The 15205-nt window shown below is 49.5% G+C and overlaps 1 pseudogene; it reads right to left on the bottom strand.

Annotated features, from left to right (window-relative positions):
* Nucleotides 1-11091: 11091 nt before the first annotated feature.
* Nucleotides 11092-13142, bottom strand: LOC119289829 (annotated as a pseudogene).
* Nucleotides 13143-15205: the final 2063 nt, after the last annotated feature.

Here is a 15205-nt window from a genome sequence, read left to right as displayed (position 1 = left end):
GACATCCCAAAAGATGGGAATGGCGATGGAACAACGGAGGATGACCCCTCCAAGAAACAGCCTAAGCGCCGGCGTCAGCGGCGCCGCTCTAAATTCCGCCACAGCAAAAATGGTGATTCCGGCACGGGAGACAATAACACCCCAGACAGTGCCGAAGACAACCCCCTCCAGCAGGATTCAGTGTAGGAGGATGGAGAAGCCAGCCCTCATGAGAGAACGGCAGGCAGAGAGGTAGAGGACGATAATTACATGCCTCCCTCCGACGAGGCAAGCCTCGACGACGACGAATTTGTCGTGCCTGAGGATCCCGTCGAACAAGAGCGTTTCAAACGCAGGCTTATGGCCGCGGCAAGCAGCCTCAAGAAAAAGCAGCAACAACTTAGAGCTGACCAAGACTTGCTAGCCGACAGATGGACTGAAGTCCTTGCGGCCGAAGAGTATGAACTCGAACGCCCCTCCAAGAGCTACCCAAAACGCAGGCTGCTAGCCCGATTAGAGGAGGAAGCACCTAAACCTACATCACCAGCGCATGATACGGCCGACCGGCCACCTCGTGGCCGCGACAGAGAGGCCTCTCGGCCCTCCACTCAAGCCGCACCCCGGCGCCGCTCAAAAAATACCAAGGCGCGGGAAAATATGCCAGACCTGCGGGATACACTGGAGGACAAGGCAAGGAAAACAAGATCGATCTACGGATCGCGTGGGCGCCCCACGATACGTGATGATAACCGTCACGCCGGATATGGCAATTCCGGCCGGGCCGTACACAGTAGACAAAGCTCATTTGAGCTGCGTCGTGATATACCCAATAGAGAGGCGCCGCACACCCACTATGCTTCACAGACGAAGTGATGGATCATCAAATCCCTGAGGGTTTCAAACCCGTAAAAATTGAATCATACGATGGCACAACAGATCCTGCGGTCTGGATCGAGGACTATCTCCTTCATATCCACATGGCCCGCAGTGATGATCTACACGCCATCAAATACCTCCCACTCAAGCTTAAAGGACCAGCTCAGCATTGGCTTAACAGCTTGCCAGCGGAGTCAATTGGTTGTTGGGAAGACCTGGAAGCCGCATTCCTCGACAACTTCCAGGGCACCTATGTGCGACCACCAGACGCCGATGACCTAAGCCACATAATTCAGCAGCTAGAGGAATCAGCCAGACAATTCTGGACACGGTTCCTAACCAAGAAAAATCAAATCGTCGACTGTCTGGATGCAGAGGCCCTTGCAGCTTTCAAACATAACATCCGCGACGAGTGGCTTGCCCGGTACCTAGGACAGGAAAAGCCGAAATCTATGGCAGCCCTCACAACACTCATGACCCGCTTTTGCGCGGGAGAAGACAGCTGGCTAGCTCGTAGTAACAACATGACCAAGAGCCGTGGTAATTCGAATATCAAGGACAGCAACGGCAGGTCGCATCACAACAAGCACAAGCGCCGCATTAATGGCAATAATGCTAAGGATACGGCAGTCAATGCCGAATTCAGAGGCTCTAAACCCGGTCAGCGGAAAAAGCCATTCAAAAGAAATACTCCGGGCCCATCGAATTTGGACCGAATACTCGATCGCTCGTGCCAGATACACGGCACCCCCGAAAAACCAGCCAACCACACCAACAGAGATTGTTGGGTGTTCAAGCAGGCAGGCAAGTTAAATACCGAAAACAATGACAAGGGGTTGCATAGCGACGACGAGGAGGAGCCCCGGCCACCAAACAATAGATGACAGAAGGTTCCCCCTACAAGTGCGGACGGTGAACATGATATACGCAACCCACATACCCAAAAGGGAGCGGAAGCGTGCACTAAGGGACGTATATGCGATGGAGCGAGTCACCCCAAAGTTCAATCCGTGGTCCTCCTGCCCGATCACTTTTGATCGAAGGGACCACCCCACTAGCATCCTCCATGGCAGATTCGCCGCATTGGTTCTAGACCCAATCGTTGACGGATTTCACCTCACTAGAGTCCTGATGGACGGCGGCAGCAGCCTGAACCTGCTTTATCAGGATACAGTACGCAAAATGGGCATAGACCCCTCAAGGACTAAACCCACAAAGACGACCTTTAAAGGCGTCATACCAGGTGTAGAGGCCAACTGTACAGGCTCAGTTACACTTGAAGTGGTCTTCGGATCCCCGGATAACTTCCGAAGCGAGGAGTTAATCTTCGACATAGTCTCGTTCCGCATCGGCTATCATGCACTGCTCGGACGAACCGTATTTGCAAAGTTCAATGCAGTGCTGCACTACGCATACCTCAAACTCAAGATGCCAGGCCCTCGAGAAGTCATTACGGTCAACAGAAACACCGAACGCTCTCTCCGAACGGAGGAGCATATGGCGGCCCTCGCGACGGAAATACAAAGCAGCCTCTCAAGGCAATTCTCGAGTCCGGCTATTAAACGTCCAGACACCGTCAAGCGTGCCTAGAGTAACCTACAACAATACCGCCTGGCACGTCCCGAGCACACGTAGCAATGCGGCCCCAACCCCAACCCTCGCGAAATTGCGAAACCAGTACTACGCGTACATAATTACGCTCTGGAAATACCATGGGCATAGGGGGAGGGGCACGACCACGGCAGGCCCAGAATGCGGCTCAACCGCACCAGGGGCTCCCAATTGTGTCATTCCTTTTTTTTCTCTTACTTTCAGGACTCTTTTCTCAAGAAGCCCTGTCCGGCAGTAGAATCACCGAACACACGATGCAACAGCCAGGGAAGCAGAAAGCTACGTCGAGTGTCCAAGTGGTCTCTATAACAAGCAGTATACTTGTTTTACATATCATCCCGCAGCTCGCTTCTGGAGGGGGACATGTCAAATAGTCCCGTCCCTTGCTTATCGCACTATTTGTATCGTTCTGCTTTTGCTGCAGCTTTTTTGAATAAACAATGCATAGCTTTTGCCTATTGTTGCATTCCTTTTTTATCTATATATGTTCACTTATGACATGTTGCATCCGTATGCTTTGGTACGGCCAAATACACCAGGGGCTTAAGTACCCCAAAATATGGTGTGGTAAGTCCGAACACTTTCACAAGTGCGGCACCCCGAACTTATAGCATTATATGCATCGGCTCCGAATCATGTCTTGGGTCAATAGTTGGGTTTGCCCGGCTCCCATGTTTTGGTACCTTAGGTTCCATTATATCGGCTAAGGTAGCGCTGGGAGAACCACTGCGGTTGTGCCCCGGTTGAGCTGGGTTAAGCACCTCAGTGGAGAAAGCTAAAACTGACCGTCGTGATAGGGCGAGAGTCGGTCGCTGTTCGAGAGGTTTTCGAGTCCCTAAAGACTTATGCCGCTTAGAGCGAGGAGTCGGCTTTGTCCGGCCCAGGCGTGGATAGCGCCCCGAATTCGGTCCTCCGAATACTAGGGGCTTCGCCGAAATTTAAAATTATAGAATTCTATGGCTAAGTGAGAGTGTTCAAGCATTATAGTCTGGTTGCCTTGTTCGTTGTGTTGAGCGCCTCCCTCGAAGGACCCAAGAATGGGAAAAAGAGCGCTCAAGTTTATTCCGAACACCCCAGCATTCGTGGCATGGGGGCAGAAGCCGACGACTCACCATCTCTCAAATTTAATAAACGGTCGCACAGAAGGTAATATTTTAAATTCACAAGCGTTGCTTAGCGCATATGAACAAGTTTTCAAGCGTACATGATAACAAATGCGAGTTTAATCAAAAATTACATCTTTGGAGCATTCACCCGCTATAAGGCGGGCACCCTTCAGGACGCCCTCATAATACATCTCGGGCTTGCGATACTCCCTGCCCGGCGGTGGAGCGTCCGTCACAAGCTTCCCAGCGTCCATCTTGCCCCAGTGTACTTTAGCACGTGCAAGGGCCCTACGGGCACCTTCGCTACAGATGGAGCGCTTGACGACTTCAATCCATGGACAGGCGTCCACCAGCCTCCTCACCAGCCCGAAGTAGCTCCCAGGCATGGCTTCCTCAGGCCACAGCCGAACTATGAGGCCCTTCATGGCCTATTCGGCCATCTTATGGAACTCGACCAGCTGCTTCAACTGGTCGCTCAAGGGCACCGGGTGTCCGACCTCAGCATACTGAGACCAGAACACCTTCTCCGCCGAGCTCCCCTCCTCGGCCCGATAGAATGCGGCAGCGTAGGACACACTGCGGGGCAGATCTGCAAATGCTCCTGGAGAGCTCCGGATTCTGGTAAGTAACAAGTAATTCACTTTCACGTGCTTGCTCTGCATGAAGAATGCCTTACCCGCCGCTATTTTCTTCATTGCCTCAATTTCCTGGAGGGCTTTTTGGTCTTCGGCCTTAGCGGCTTTGGCGCTCTCAAGAGCCGAGGCGAGCTCGGACTCTCGAGTCTTTGAGTCATGCTCCAAACTCTCATATTTTTCCACGAGAGCCTGGAGCTCTTGCCGCACCTCCGCCACCCGCGCCTCCTGCTTCTCTCGCTCGGTGCGCTCCGCGGCCGTATTGCTTTCGGCCTTGGACACCGCTTCCTTCAGGGTCGCCACCTCGTTCGTGGCCCCTGCAATTCTCACGTTATTCCTGTTATTTTTTGCAACCACATCTTTTATATACTTCCATAAGGTATTACTTACCTTCCTTGTCCTCGAGCTGCTTTTTGGCAAGGCCGAGCTCGTTCTCGTACCGCTCGAGGCTCTGCTTCAATGCATTGACCTTCGCAGTTAGTGCGGCAGAGGTCAGCAGCGTAGCCTGCATTCCCCATATTAACATACTTATGTTAGACTCCTGCGTACATCTTTTTAGATCCTCAGTTCGGCTTTTCTTTCCGAACACCAAACTGAGCATCAGGGGCTACTGTCTATGCGGTAATATTTTTACATATCTTAAATACATACCTGAAAGCCTGTTAGAAGGCTGGCACAGGCTTCAGTCAGCCCGCTCTTGGCGGACTGAACTTTCTGGATCACCACACTCATAACAGTGCGGTGCTCCTCGTCGATGGAGGCACCGTTAAGCGCCTCCAGCAAATTATCCGGTGCCTCCGGTTGGACGGGGGTCACCGGTGTCGCAGTCTCGCCCTTCTTACGAAGGGGCCGCCTGCCGGACTCCGGAACCACTGAAGGTTCCGGTACGGAGTCCGGCCCAGGGCCGGACTTAGAGCCCTTTGGGGTTTGAGCCCCCTTGTGCCTGGAGTCCGGGAGGTTGCCTTGCGGTGCCTCCTGGACCTCCTCCTCCTGGCTGGGCCCCTTTTGGGACCCCACCTTGGCATCATCCACAGCGCGAGGAGAGGAGGCAGCCGGAAGTGAAGTGCTATTCACGTCTGACGAAGCCAGGGAGCCGCTCGTTGAAACGTCAAGCCCGCCTTGGGCGGGCTGCAGGGTTATATTCGGCGTTAGGAGAGTCTATACGACAAACGAAACGCCATGAGTTATTCTGGTATCCGGACACTTACGATGTTGCCAGGGGCCTAGCCCTCGGTGGCCACTCCTCTTCGCCGTTGTCGGTGTTGGTGGAGTAGTCCGGAGGAAGGGTCCTTCCCTTCTTGGACCCTCCGGCCTCCCCAGTTGGGGCGGCCTTCCTTTTCTTCTCTTCCCCCACTGGGGGAGAGGCCTCTTTTTCCTCCTCCTCATCTTCGCGGAGGAGTCCGCCTCGGAGTCATCGGACGATGAGTCCAACAACACCTGGCGCCGGGAAGTCCTTCGAGTTCCCGTGGCCTTCTTCTTGGCCTTCTTCTTCGGCACCACGTGAGGTGCCGGAACCAGCAGCCCCGTCAATCGGGCGTCCGCTGGGTCTTCTGGCAAGGGAGCCGGACAGTCAACCTGCCCGGACGTCTTCTGCCAGGCCTGTCAAAGGTAAGGGAGTTTAGATCCCGCATAGAGTCAAACTATGAAAAAAAGTGTCCTGTAAAGGGTAAAATAGTTTACCTCGCTGGCTTGACGCTGCGAGCTGAATCCGCGATCTTCGGTAGCGGATGCGGGAGCCTCGGCGCCCTTGAACAGCACCTTCCAGGCATCTTCATACGTAGTGTTGAAGAGCCTGCTCAAGGTTTGATGCTGTGCCGGATCAAACTCCCACAAGTTGAAAGCCCGTTGTTGGCACGGGAGGATCCGGCGGATGAGCATGACCTGGACTACGTTGACAAGCTTGAGCTTCTTGTTCACCAGGTTTTGGACGCAGGTTTGGAGTCCGGTCAGCTCTTCCGAATTACCCCATGTCAGGCCCGTCTCTTTCCAAGAGGTGAGCCGTGTAGGGAAGCCAGATCGGAATTCGGGGGCCGCTGCCCATTTAGGGTCACGCGGCTCGGTGATGTAGAACCACCCCGATTGCCACCCCTTTATGGTCTCCACGAAGGAGCCCTCGAGCCATAAGATGTTGGGCATCCTGCCCACCATGGCACCTCCGCACTCCGCCTGGCGGCCACCCACTACCTTCGGCTTGACATTGAAGGTCTTCAGCCATAAGCCGAAGTGGGGCTGGATGCAGAGGAAGGCCTCACACACGAGGATGAACGCCGATATGTTGAGGATGAAATTCGGGGCCAGATCGTGGAAATCCAGGCCGTAGTAGAACATGAGCCCCCGGACAAATGGGTGAAGTGGAAAACCTAGTCTACTGAGGAAGTGGGTGAGGAACACCACCCTCTCATGGGGCCTGGGGATGGGGATAAGCTGCCCCTTGTCGGGGAGCCGATGCGCGATGTCGCTGGACAAGTATCCGGCCTTCCGCAGCTTTTTGATGTGCCCCTCCATGATGGAGGAGACCATCCACTTGCCTCCCCCTCCGGACATGGCTGGGGAAGGTTGAGGCGAGATGTGCAGGCTTGGGCGCTGGAGCTCGAGTGCGCGGAAATGGATGAGCAAAGGAGGAAGAAGGCGTGTGTGAAAAAGTGGATCCTTATCCCCTTATATGGACGGACGAAGCTATGCGTCCCCACCAGCCTGGTAAAACTCGCTTATCTCCCAAGCGCCAAAATCGATAGCGCGTTTGGGTTACCCATGCCCGTATTGATGAGAATCCCGGAATCAGGGGACACGATCTCTGCTTCGACAAGATGTGCCAAGGAAACCGCCTCGCTAAACGCGCTGAGGTGGGACAGTAAAAACGATTCGAATAAAGGCTTGGCTGTGGTGTGATGTCACGCCATGAAATACGTCAGCAAATTAAGTTTGTGAAAATATTATTCTCTCTACGGTGGTATATGGAACTTATTTTGCAGAGCCGGACACTATCCTTGTGTTCAAAATCTTCTATGAAGTATTCGGAGGAGGAACCCGCCTTGCAATGCCGAAGACAATATGCGCGCCGGACTCATCGTCATTGAAGCCTGGTTCAGGGGCTACTGAGGGAGTCCCGGATTAGGGGGTGTCCGGATAACCGGACTATGACCATTGGCCGGACTCCTGGACTATGAAGATACAAGATTGAAGACTTCGTCCCGTGTCCGGATGGGACTTTCCTTGGCGTGGAAGGCAAGCTTGGTGATACGGATATGTAGATCTCCTACGATTGTAACCGACTCTGTGTAACCCTAACCCTCTTCGGTGCCTATATAAACCGGAGGGTTTTAGTCCGTCGGACGAACAACAATCATACCATAGGCTAGCTTCTAGGGTTTAGCCTCTCTGATCTCGTAGTAGATCTACTCTTGTACTACCCCTATCATCAATATTAATCAAGCAGGAGTAGGGTTTTACCTCCATCGAGAAGACCCGAACCTGGGTAAAAACATCGTGTCCCTTGTCTCCTGTTACCATCCGCCTAGACACACAATTCGGGACCCCCTACCCGAGATCCGCCGGTTTTGACACCAACAGTCTGGCTGTTGGTTCGGAGTTGCATAGGCGTCAGATCAAACCTGGCATTTTCTGTCTGGTGTGCGGCAGGGAGGAGACGATCTTTCACAGATTTTGGAGCTGCCCGCATTCGGTGCTGTTTTGGAGGCAACTACGCTTGGAAAAGGGAATTGCGGTAGCGATCCCACCGGTCCACATCGATTCCGAGACCGCGGTGGCGAGATGGCTTTTGGGTTGCTTCGCCAATGCACAGGAGGAGGAGAAGGAGCTAATGGACGTTGGCTAGCCCGGAATGAAACACGACAAGGGAAGAAGATCTCTGAACCACATGAAATAATAAACTCGGAGCTGGCATATGTCAATGAATGGAAGGCGTTTCATGTAAGTAAGGAAAAGCTGCAGAAGCCGGAGATCAAGCAAAAATGGGTTCCACCGGATGAGGGTTGGGTTAAGGCAAATTTTGTGGAGCTGTTTAAAAACAAGGAGCAAAGTGTGGTGTAGGTGCTGTTCTACGGGACCACTCAGGAGCTTTTAGAGCTGCTACTTGTCATTTGTTTGATGGTGTCTCTGATCCGGAGGTTGCTGTAATTTATGCATGCAAGAGAGCTCTACAGGTGACGGTCGAACTCAACACATCAAAGCTACTGTTGAAGACGGACTGTGCTAATCTAGCTAAGATGTTGTGTGTGCAAGAGAAAATTCTCTCAGCTGTTGGACCCCTTGTGGAGGAGATCAAGGAGATGATGGAGATGTTCCAAGAAAAGAAAGTGTCTTGGGTAAGGCGTAGTGCACACTCTGCCGCGGATAAGTTAGCTAAAGTAGGGTTAAGTGATGAACAGTGTAAGGTTTGGTTTGCTGTTCCCCCAGATTGTATCGTGGGAATTGTATCGGACGAGATTCCTAGTTTCTTTTAGTTAGTCAATAAAGTGGCACAGTAGTTGATCCTCAAAAAACAAAATCAGTTACTTCCGCCAAAAAAATTCATGTTACTACGGGACTATCCTACGGACTGACGTGGATGAAATCATAAGGGGGAGGGTTGAAACAAAAAACGCTAGTGTAGAACTCAGGGAACATTGTTACGGATTAACTTTCACGGACAGAGATTTCAATAGAAAATTCCCTTAAAAAGAAATTTCAATAAAAGAAAGTACTTTCAGGGCCAAATGTATCCAGCACCACCGCCGTTAAACCTCCCCATGATATCCGGCAAACAAAAACAACTTCCCATGATATTTTTCTGAAGAGACAAAACTCCTCCTGATTTTCTTTGAGACAAAACTTAACTACCGGACTCTCCACCCACCTTTTTTAGACGCCCACTTTTTTTTAGATGCTTCAGGAGTTTTTTTGTTTGTTTTGAGATTGCTTAGCACATACACCATGTGGTAGATGATTTAGGTGTATGACTATATAGTTCTTTATTCAACACTGAAAGTCACTGGAATATACGCAATCTCAGGAGGAATGATGCCCTATGTAAAGAAAAGAAGAAGCTTTAGCAAATTAAGGAATGCACCTCAAAATTTACATCACGGTATAGGGCATCATGGGCGCCTCAAAATTTCATATCAAGAGAAGAAGAAGCTTTAGCTAAGGATTGCCCACCACAAATGGCCAAAAGTATCTCTCCAACTGCCTAATTTTCAACCAATATATGCCAATCAGCCCGTAAGTTGATCCATAGTAGCGTGGTAATTTTACGCACCGCATACCTGATTACTTACGTACAAAACAACATGATAACTTTGACTTAGGGGAGAAATAGGTGTGGAAACATACCCCTCACACTCTAGTTATCATCCCTCTAACGATGTAGTTATCAACCTTACCATGCTTTAACTGTAGTTATTAGCCTTCTAACGATGTAGTTATCAACCTTACCATGCTATTTGTTATCAGGGTGCTAATGTTAAAGTTAACATTATCATGCTAAAGTTCCATGCTTCTCATACTTTAGTTACCTTCTAACGATGTAGTTATCCATAGATCCTCCTGATATCGTCTGTGTAAATAACATTGCTCTATATGCACAACAAAGCTGATAACTCGCATACAAACACCATGATAACTTTCGGCACGATGATTTTTGTTTTGAAAAAACCCGCCCGATAACTCATTCGTAAATAGCATGGTAATATACGCATAACAAAGTTGATAACTCACATAGCCTAGGGGTGGTAACTATTTGACCCCAGTTTTTTTTAAAAATACTCCGATAACTCATATGTGAATAGCATGGTAATATACGCATAACAGAATTGATAAATACTTTAGGCAGGCCTAGTAACTTTTTGACCAAAAAATTATCGAAACATACCAACACGAGATCTAGTTTTGAAGGTCTCGCCGCGAGGATTTTTTATGTGAAAACAACTTTTTGATCGGGCATGTTAGATTAAATCCGAGGCACTCCGTCGATGTCGAGATTTATTAACGAGGTTCACCGATATGGCCACATCCCTGGGGCTTGACTACGGGCGCTCCTCCCCGCGACACCTGCACAATACCGCACACCGGTCGCCCTGGACGCCGGCACATGCCGCCGGCTTCCCCTGCGTTCCTGTGCTATTATGTTGGCATAGGTTACATCTTGTGACTACCCCCAATATATATGAGAGGCCTAGGATACAAGTGTCCTATTAGGACACAACTCCTACCTTGTCTACACACAGTCCAAAACCAAGTCCAACTGTAACTTACCTTGTACAATAATATTCAACACAACTCTAACAGGGCTTATGGTTTGAGCTAAAAAACATTTTGAAGTTTCAAAATAGAAGAATCTAGAATGACATTATTAGCTACATGACAACTTATATAACACAGAGATAATAATTTACATAGCACAAGCATGGTAACATTTTACCAAACAAAGTCGTCAAAACATAGCAACATGAGATCTAGTTTTGAAAGTCTCATCGCAGTAAATCTTTTATCTGAAAATAATCTCCCAATTGGGCCCACGGTTTAAGCTGCAAAACATTTTTAAATTTCAATTTTAAAAGGAATCTAGGCTGACATCATCACTTTGTTTCTACACATGCATGTAATTAGGCCCTTCTAATTAAACTATGGCTACTCCTAGACACCCATGCAAACAAGCTACCGCGCTAGCATCGGGCATGCATGCAAGCGATCGTTCGGATCTGATGCTATATTTCAAAACGATCGGAAGATAGCAAAGTCATGTTACATGTAAACCTGGGTAAATCACTAACAACCCATATATCAGCTGCCGCTATATATAAGTATATGCAAGTCCTTTTCTTTCGTGAAACTACAAGTATATGCAAGTTCATCTTCCTTTTCATCTTATTTTGTTCTAGAAGTGATGTTTACAGCATAACTTGTAGCAGGCCTAATGGATCAGCCATCTCCTGCTTCTTCAATACTCGGTACTTCAACCCCCTCTTATCGTCACTAGCATCTATGGAGATCGTTGTACCTTTACATGCTTCTCCATTGACCAACATATTTGAAAGAACTACCGTCACATGCTTCTTTACCCACATCTTTATAGGCCTCGCACCGTTCACCTATGAGCATCCAAGAAGGATGCATGGATTAACAAGTCATACAAACAAATACTCAAATAAATATTTTCCAGTTAAAAACTATATATGATGCCTTTCTCGTGCGCTGATTGTGGAAAGAAGCTATGCTTACCGTGTCGTGTGATTCCGACAAAATGACTTCCAAGGCGGCATCTGCCACAGATAGAGAAATGCGCTTCTTAGCCATCATACCGACGATACTTTTCATTTGGATTTTCAAATTTCCCTCAGTTCATAGTGTGAAAGCGGCTCAAATATCACAATCTCGCTCAGTTTGTTCCTAAGATCAGGCTTGAAACGTTTCTCAACCTGCACAAAGTATTATATCAATCACTAAGGACATTACAAGGGACCATTTGGGATTGATTAGCATACCTCTTTCATGAGAAGATCACGTGCATTTTCCATTGTGTTTTCTCCTCCCACTTCAGCAGATAGGTGCTCTGATCCTAGATTTGAACTCATAATAATGATTGTATTCTTGAAATCTATGTCTCTTCCTTTGCCATCAACCAACATACCATCATTCAGGAGTTGAACAAAAAGCTTGAGTATCGAAGGATTTGCCTTATCCATGTCGTCAAAAAGGATAACACTATATGGCCGGCGCCTGGCTATCTCGATGAGTTGTCCCTCTTCTTCATAGCTTTAGGAAGTCAAATGAAAAGGTGAGACATGATGGCGATGAAGCATAAAAATGAAATACACTTGCATCAAGTGTACAAGTCAAACCTTCGAGGTCCTCCAATGAGACGCAACAAAGATCCACTCTCAGCATATTCAGACATGTCAAAACGAACTAACATTTTCTCATTATTAAATAGCTTCTCGGAAAGAGCTTTAGCAAGTGTTGTCTTTCCAACACCCATCGAGCCCAAAAAGAGGAAAGAACATATAGGTTGACCAGATTTATCAATGCCGACCCTAGAACGTAGCACTGCTTGTGCAATCAAACTAACCGTTTCATTCTGACCAACAACTCGCTCATGAAGCCTATCTATTAGATGAGTCAGTTTTTCCTCCTCTTGATCAAGTGTAGTGATAGGAACTCCAGTCCACTGGCTCACAATCTTCAAACAATATTAGAAAATGTTAATTAAGAGCATAATAATAATAATAATAATAATAATAATAATAATAATAATAATAATAATAATAATAATAATATGTGATTAGGAATGACCTCTGTGACATGGCCTGGACCAACCAGTACCTCCCCCGGTGCATTCGTTTCTCTTTGTTTGCTGACACGCAACTTTACCGTAGTGCATGCCTCATCCATGAGATCAATTGCTTTATCAGGGAATTTGCGACCTGGAACGAAGAAAAAAAAGGTCCATAATTTTCTTCATGCACCAATTTATTAAAAGAGTAAATAAATAAAACCAATTCTCGACGATTTCACTAACGTGCATACCGGTAATATAACGGGCAGCGAGCTCTACAGCAGCAACAAGAGCCTCGTCATCGATTTTCAAGCCATGGTGCTCTTGGTACTTCTGCTTCAACCCCTGCAGGATGGCAACGGTGGTTTGCATGCTCGGTTCTCCGACTTCAACCTTCTGGAACCGCCGCTCAAGCGCCGCATCCCGCTCAATGTACTTGTAATACTCCTGAGAGGTGGTAGCACCCACGCAACGGAGGCGGCCTCGGGCCAACGCCGGCTTGAGGATGTTAGCCGCGTCGGCGGTGCCGCTTCGATCGCCTGCGCCAATAAGCATATGCATCTTGTCGATGAAGAGGATCAATTTACTGCCTTCATCCTCGGCCTGCTTGATGGCCTCCTTCAAGCGCTGCTCGAACTGGCCGCGCAACGAGGTCCCAGCGATCATCGCCCCGACATCGAGCACCGCGACGCGCGCTCCAAGGAGAAGGTCGGGGACGGTCCCGGCGGCGATGCGTCGGGCGAGGCCCTCGACGATGGCGGTCTTGCCGACTCCCGCGGCTCCGACGAGCGCGGCACAGTTCTTGGTCCGGCGGCAGAGGATGCAGATGATGCGGTCGATCTCGTTGTCGCGGCCGATGACCGGATCAACACTGTTGGCGTCCAAGATCGTGAGTCTGAAGGGGAAGCGAGGCAACAGATCGGCGTCAGCGTTGTATAACTTCCACGCTGACCAGACGAAAGCGGCGCCGGAGAGGATCGCGGCCACCTCGTCCTTCCGCAACATGTTTGACGTGCCGAGGAAGAAAGAGCAGCCGCGGAAGAAGAATTGTTCTGTTGGACTCCATCGATATATACTAGCTATTGAACCCTACGCACAGCAGATAGGGTATACGTACGTGCGCACGACTCCAAACGACCTGGACTCCTATTATTGGTGCCGTGGATGCATTAGTTTGAAAAAAAATCGGTGCGTCGCTTTTAGGTAGGCAATTTGACTGAGAGTTTTGTAGTCCCCTAGCATGGGTGGCTCTCCCGCGGGCATCACGGGGCAGTGGTGGCTATGTCTCTTTCATGTGGGCGACGAGAGATATAGCAAGGGGCAGTGGTGGCTATGTCTCTTCTGAAGATGGGTCAGCGGTCCGGTTGTTCGTTCCGATACGTTATGTGGATGGGTCGGCGATGACACCGGTTCAGATATGACAGTTAGAGCACTCCACATTATCGAGTTCTATAGGTGTGAGTGGTGGTTTCGGGTGGCATGTATGTTTTTGTTAGACCTTGGTAGAATAATAAATAAGAGTGAATTCCATTTTTTACCTTGTAGTTGTACATTTGTGACACATATTACCCTATTTAGCGGAACTTTTATCGAAATGTCAGATTTTGGAGACTTTTAACACGGTTTGACCCCAGTTTTACATTTTGTCTGTTTATGGTCGATAGGATCGGCATGTTGCGTCATTGATTTGTAAAAAAAACTGTAAGGATCGGAGGGCATCATTGGCGATCTTGTCCAAGCTTCTCTTGTCTATCTGTTTCACTCCTTGTGGCCGTTCACATGTTTTTGGATACAGGGCGTCACCTCACACCTTACCTGATGGACACGCATCAAAAAACAAGGGTCCAAAGATTTCAAAAGGGGTATTCTAGACGAATTTTCACTCGAAGGGGTAATTAGTGTCACAAATGTATAAATATGGGGTAAAAAGTGGAATTCACTCAATAAATAAAGATGACCATATGCATCGATTGATACAGAGGCCGGGGATTTTAACCTTTAAAAAAAAAATGGTGTACCTGACAATGTATTTGCGGTAGAAAACGCATGCCACCGCCTGTGATTTTATTTGCCACCACTCCTCATCTACGTCGCCGTCGCCATCGCCGTCGCCACCCATCATCCTCCCGTGCCACAGATCCCGAATCGATCCCCGAGCACCACACACTGAGCTCCGTCGCATCCACCTTCGCCGCCGTCATCCCATCCATGCGGCCTCCCGAACCCTCGGATTGCTCCTTCGTCGCCTCACGACCGGCCCCGCCTCCTGCACATGCCCCTGCTGCTGCGGTGGCACAGTTGTAACCAGCGACGGTGGCTGCTGTAGAAGCCTCAACGACCATGGAGTTGTTGGCCAATGCAGACTCCCGCGCCTCTGCTTGGCTCCACCGTCGCCTTCCGTGCATTTCCTGGGCAGCTCCATCTCCTGGTTGTGGCCATATGCTGGTGCGGCACCCTTGCAGCCAGCGAGAGTGACATCTGCTGGAGTTAGGGCATCTCCAGCCGTTGGAGCCCCCCAGGACAATCGCCGGACCAAAAAAAGCACGTCTTGGGGGGCAAAACGCTTCCGCCGGGGGGACGGCGAGTACCGTTTTCCAGCCGTGGGTGCCCCGCCGTGGCTGCCCCCAGGACAATCACCGAGAAAAAGGACGCGTGGGGGAATAGGATTGATAGTTGCTTCCGCCGGCGCCCCCAACAGCCCCCCGACGCACTGGGTTTGCCTTGGGTTC

This window comes from Triticum dicoccoides, chromosome 4A (genome assembly GCF_002162155.2).
Source record: "Triticum dicoccoides isolate Atlit2015 ecotype Zavitan chromosome 4A, WEW_v2.0, whole genome shotgun sequence".
Classification (NCBI taxonomy): domain Eukaryota; kingdom Viridiplantae; phylum Streptophyta; class Magnoliopsida; order Poales; family Poaceae; genus Triticum; species Triticum dicoccoides.
The sequence above is the reverse complement of the archived record's forward strand: the minus strand, read 5'-3'. Positions and strand labels throughout refer to the sequence as shown.